This window comes from Cherax quadricarinatus, chromosome 80 (assembly GCF_038502225.1).
Source record: "Cherax quadricarinatus isolate ZL_2023a chromosome 80, ASM3850222v1, whole genome shotgun sequence".
NCBI classification, from domain to species: Eukaryota; Metazoa; Arthropoda; class Malacostraca; order Decapoda; family Parastacidae; genus Cherax; species Cherax quadricarinatus.
This window is the reverse complement of record NC_091371.1, coordinates 19743419-19749418: the sequence shown is the minus strand read 5'-3', so window position 1 is coordinate 19749418 and position 6000 is coordinate 19743419.

The window sequence follows — 6000 nt, the reverse complement described above, 5'->3', positions numbered from 1 at the left end:
TAAAACTAGGTCAGAGAATGTCAAAACTACAGCCAAGGCACAAAACAGATTGCATTCAGGAATATAAGAGATTTTTGCATATTATTCAAGTAGACCTGAACTCAAATGATACTGAACCTGCCATTAATCTGCTCGCCGGGAAACAGCCTTAGTTTCTCCCCTTTGTTTTGTCTGTGTTTTCTGCTACTATAGTTGACTGCTATCGCTCTTGCCTGGTCAGTAGTCGCCGTGTAGGAGCGAACATTGCTGCTGCTGATACTACTACTACTACTACTAATAATAATAATAATCCTTTGAAGAATAAATAGGCACAATACCATGACTGGAACAATACACAAATAACCCGTACATAGGACCGAAACGTCGTCACAAGTTTCTTTGTCTTACATTCGCATTTTTTGTGAAATAATCTTTTGTTTTACAAATACATAACACAAATGATACAGACCTAGCTGCCATCAATGGCATACTATGTAAGTGGCAGCTACTTTCCTTGGTGACAAGGCTTGGCCGATGACATTTTATAACTGTCTATTCAAGACTGACGGGAAGGAAAGGTAAATTTCATTGTTTGAGACTGCATGTATGGCACCACAAAAGATAACTTGTGCAAGGAGCACTGGGACTGTGTTGCATGTGCAAGCTGATTAGTACAACGTTTTCTGAGCAACTCTGAAGGAAGACCCAACTGTTGCTCAGCTCGCTATTATGCATTATCACCAGGAGTCGGTCAACCCGTAAGGGATAACAAGTTAATGGGAAATTGGAGAACACTTATTATAACCATGGGAAGCGCTAAGCACGTATGGGCGATACGGAGTCTGTGGAACTGTAGGGATCGGGAGGTAATAAAATTTAATACGGAGAATGAGATAGCTAATTCCTATAATCAAGAGTATTTCACCAGAATCAAGGCATCAACACCTTATAAGCGACGTTTATAATATATATATTATAAATCGCAGACAGGCGATCTTAAGTATGTATGACAAGCCACGGGGGGTGGAAATCTTTAGCTCAAGTACTTTCACACTTCTCAGTGCGTCATCAGGAGCTATGCAATGTTGCAAGGCAGCAACTGAAGGGGTGAGGGGAAGTTTTCTCAGAGTAGCGCAGTGCGGGTCTGTCACCTGCCGCTGCCTCTCTGTGGTAGGTGACAGATCCACACTGCGCTACTCTGAGAAAACTTCCCCTCACCCCTTCAGTTGCTGTCTTGCAGCACTACATAGCTCTTCATGACACACTGAGAAATTATATATATATATATATATATATATATATATATATATATATATATATATATATATATATATATATATATATATATATATATATATAAACAGGTAGCCAACGTGTTGAAAATGGTATATAATACCGACAAGTTGAGAAGTAAGATTTGTGCAACAGTTGGTTATCTTTATTGCTGACTGAAACCTTTTGCCTATGTTACACTTCTGACTGCGCAACGTAAAGAAAAGTCCTGGCTCCTAAATGCCCTTAGACCTGCCTAGTCTAAGGGCATTTATATTATTTAAAATAGAAAAAGAAACCACTCTAGGACCAGTCTGTACCTTCACATTAAGTGCGAAGACAATATTAAATTTATAGACACAAAAACTCACCTATACAAATATATATATATATATATATATATATATATATATATAGTAAACTTATATATACAACATACAATCTATTCTACTACATGCCAACATCGCCACACTTGAGTACATATTTACCCAGTACTCACACTAGCTCACTAGCACAGTGCCACTAGTGAGTAAAACAAAATATGTAAACAGAGAGGGTCCTGACACCCCCTTTCTGCAGGCTACTCAACCTGCAGGTTGTACTAGTACTCTCCCAAAACTTAAACAGGCCTCTGCACACTAGGGCCTTACAGGTAAACATGAGAGCACTTCAACCAAAAAGCTAACCTATGGTATAAACTTAAAAAAAAAAAACTACAAAAACCAAACCGTGACGTCTTAGGACATTTTGCTCCAGGTTCTGCCCCACAAACACACCTCACTCTCCTCTCTTGGCCAATCTGACTGACAAGGAATAATACGCGTCTCAGAACAAATCCCGGAAACTGACATTATATATGGAGTGTTTTCTTTTATACAATATTCACTACAACACACTGTGTAATACCTACACAGCAGGCTTCTTCAAATACAGAGTAAGCAGGCGTGGTAGTTTAAATCATGTAATCAGCTCATCAACCTTCGAGAAAAAATTTATGACGTGGTCAGTCCCTCAATCTTGAGAAATATTCAGCTCCATAGTCTGGAAAAATGTTTCAAGGCTGAGGGACTGACCACGTCATAAACTTTTTCTCTAAGGCTGATGGACTGATTATATATCTTTTACTATTACGCCTACTCCCTCTATATTTGACTGAAGAAGTCTACTGTGTAGGCGAAATGTTTCAGTTTCAATAAACAATAAAGATATCCAACTGTTGCACACGTATCTTACACTTCAGTTCGACAATGAGCAACAACGAAGTCACTGTCAGCTTCTCGTACGTGAGAGTAAACATTATTAAAGGTTCTTCACTCTGGCTCATAAATGTATATGACATCTAAAAATTATAAATTTCTGTTTATATTCCAAATAAATTTTACTGTGTGCTTCTTAATATTTCTTGTCATTGTTTCCTTCCCAATTAAGAAGACTTGGTCTGAGACCGGAGCGCTGGGACGAGGATTTCCTAAACCAACATGAAAAACAACCTCTTATACGTACCACAAAAACATCTCCAACTAAAATCAAACTTTAAATTCGAAAACATGGACTTTCTGGAGAAACTTTAGCGGTGAATACGCATGACCTGCTCGGCCAATTAGAATGCAGCAAGAGGTGCCTACTGAAGCGTGATTGGCCGCCTCTTTAGCAGCAAATCACCTTCCAGAAATGTTTAAAATATATAGAATTTCTTACTTATTTCATCCTCCTTGTGCAATTTGAGAGGAACGTGGCATGCTTGCCCAATTACATACCTTACTTCCCAGTCTTTCCAAAATTACAACGCTTTGAAAAAACATGTAAAGCCAATCATAACCGGTTACACACTGCAGTTTGCAATGATCCATGATAAAATTTAGGCTTGTACCAAAACTTGACGGATAATCTTACAAGTAATGCGACAAAAGTGTGGCTAGTTCCTCGGCAACTCAGACACCAGTGCACACGACTAATGCAACATAACACTCGCTACACTGATGAAACAACTGGAAACACAGCTGGATCACCGCTGATAACGCTGGCAACACAGCAGACACACAACTGGAAATACAGCTGTAACAAAATTGGGAATACAGCTCAGTCACAGCTGGGAATAAAGCTACAACATAAAATAAGGAAACATTGGCAACACAAGATTTGCAAATACAGCTACAACACAAGATTAGCAACATAGCTCCTACTGTGTGACCTATGACACAGCAACACAAGACAGCCACCACGAGACTAGCAACATAGCAGCAACACAGGACTGGCCCCACAGATGCAACACAAGACTATCAACATAGCAGCAACAAAAGACTGGCGCCATACACGTCTTCCTCAACATTTTCAGACCTTAAGACTCTTGACATTCCGAAAAAGTTTAGACGAGATCCATTTATTCTGAGAGCGTTCTTACTGACCTCGAGCACCAGTCTTAATATTCATAAAGACAAGACTCGTTCTCACGCGCGCGCGCGCACGCACACACGCACACACACACACACACACACACACACACACACACACACACACTGAGCACATCTCCTGAGGCGCACATCAACCAGATAACTGCTGCAGCATATGGGCGTCTGGCAAACCTGAGAATCGCGTTCCGATACCTCAGTAAGGAATCGTCCAAGACTCTGCACAACGTGTACGTCAGGCCCATACCTGGTCAAGCACGTCAAGAAATTAGAGAAAGTGCAAAGGTTTGTAGCAAGGCTAGTTCCTGAGATAAGGAGAATGTTCTACGAAGAAAGGTTTAGGGAAATCGGCCTGACGACACTGGAGGACAGGAGGGTTAGGGGAAACAAGATAACGACATACAAAATACTGCGAGGAATTGACAAGGTGGACAGAGACAGGATGTTCCAGAGATGGGACACAGAAACAAGGGGTCACAATTGGAAGTTGAAGACTCAGATGAGTCAAAGAAATGTTAGGAAATATTTCTTTAGTCATAGAGTTGTCAGGAAGTGGAATAGTCTGCCAAGTGACGTAGTGGAGGCAGGAACCATACATAGTTTTAAGACGAAGTTTGATAAAGCTCATGGAGCAGGGAGAGAGAGGACCTAGTAGCGATCAGTGAAGAGGCGGGGCCAGGAGCTATGTCTCGACCTTTGCAACCACAAATATAGGTGATTATAGGCGAGTACACGCACACGGTAGTTGGAGGAACAAAGATGGAATATTATCACGATATACATAAATTATCAAGGTAGAGTTCGACAAATGGTGGTAAGAACGTAGATATGCCGAAAACTTTGAGAGGGGATAAGCACACTAATTCATTTACTTTGGACACTTACTGAAAACGTATCTTAAGTTATCAAAGTTCTAGGACTAAAACGTCTTCAAAACGCATTTACGTCCTTTTCCCTCTACTGATGGTAGACAAAGATGAGTGCTACTAGGGATGTAGCAGGACCAAGGGTGTGGGATTGGGAATTACATATCCCAAGGAACCACAGGGAAATAAAAAAAAAACCTTCAACGAAGAGTGAGGTGAAATGACCTGAATAACAACACAATAGAAGTAGATTCCACACTTGGGTAAAAAAAAAAAAAGCCGATGTGATGAAGCTGTTTTGCCAGTCCGTCGAAATCATTGTGAAGGGAATAAAACAATATACAGGTGAGTGGTATTCCAGGAAAAAAGGACAAAAAATATTTGGGGAAAAACAAAAGCTTGAAATTCTGTTAAAAAATAAACTAAAAGGTCCGAAAGTTGAAAGAGAAATGAAAATTTCCTCACAGTATGAAGGAATAGACTGTGCGTAGATTACGGTGGATTACACCCATTCAGCCACAGTGTACAAAATATCTCTGCAGGTAACCCAGATTACCCACTTTTATAAAGTTCCCGATACCACACGAGCCTTGTGGATACAGCATCAGATCATCTATTCATCACTTCTGTTGTACTTTTACCAGGGAAATACTAGCAAATGGAAAGTGAATTTATGAATAAAAAAACAGTGGAGGAAAATTAGACAAACCAGCGAGTAACAATAAACATTTATATAGAGAGTTGTGGAACTTTAAGAACACAGGTACCAGTTGGTTACTTAAAGTTCTCTTCATTATATGGTCTAAACACTTATAAACATAAGGAAACAGATTCCACTACTGCAGTTTAAAAATTCACCCGTTAAATACATTAACCACTAAACCCCCCCCCCCCTAAAAAAAAAAAGAGGGTTTAACACACACCCGTTATTATAATTAACTTAAAGCTACGAGTCAACAAAAGAACACAAACAGTATTAAGACATTAACCAAAGTTAGCGACATGCTATTAGTCACAAAAAAAAAAAAAAGGCATACTGCCTCGACAGCAGCTAGGTACATAGCTTGTTTTGAAATTTAAACTTTCCCGTGATTTCCACAGGTACACTTGTAATTATAGAAACCATGACGAATGCGAAAAGCCTAAATCGTGGGCAAACATTTGAAATGTGTTCCACAGTCAACTACACGCCAGAAGCTACGGAGATGGATGTGGGTAGGGTAGAGAAGCACCTGCCAACAGACAGCTATGGGTGAAGTATGTATGCCCGATCCTCAGTCAGCAGAAAGTTGTCTCCAAGCGACGATTCCTATTGGAGGAAGAAGGCCAAGCACCCACGTCCTGCTGAACTCTGTATAGACTTTTCCTCATCTGTGGGGCCCACCATTTAAAAGTATCTGCGTTAGTGGCCCATGAAGTCACTGTGAGGCACAAGTCTGTTATAACCTGACCAGTGTGAGATGTACCTCACATCT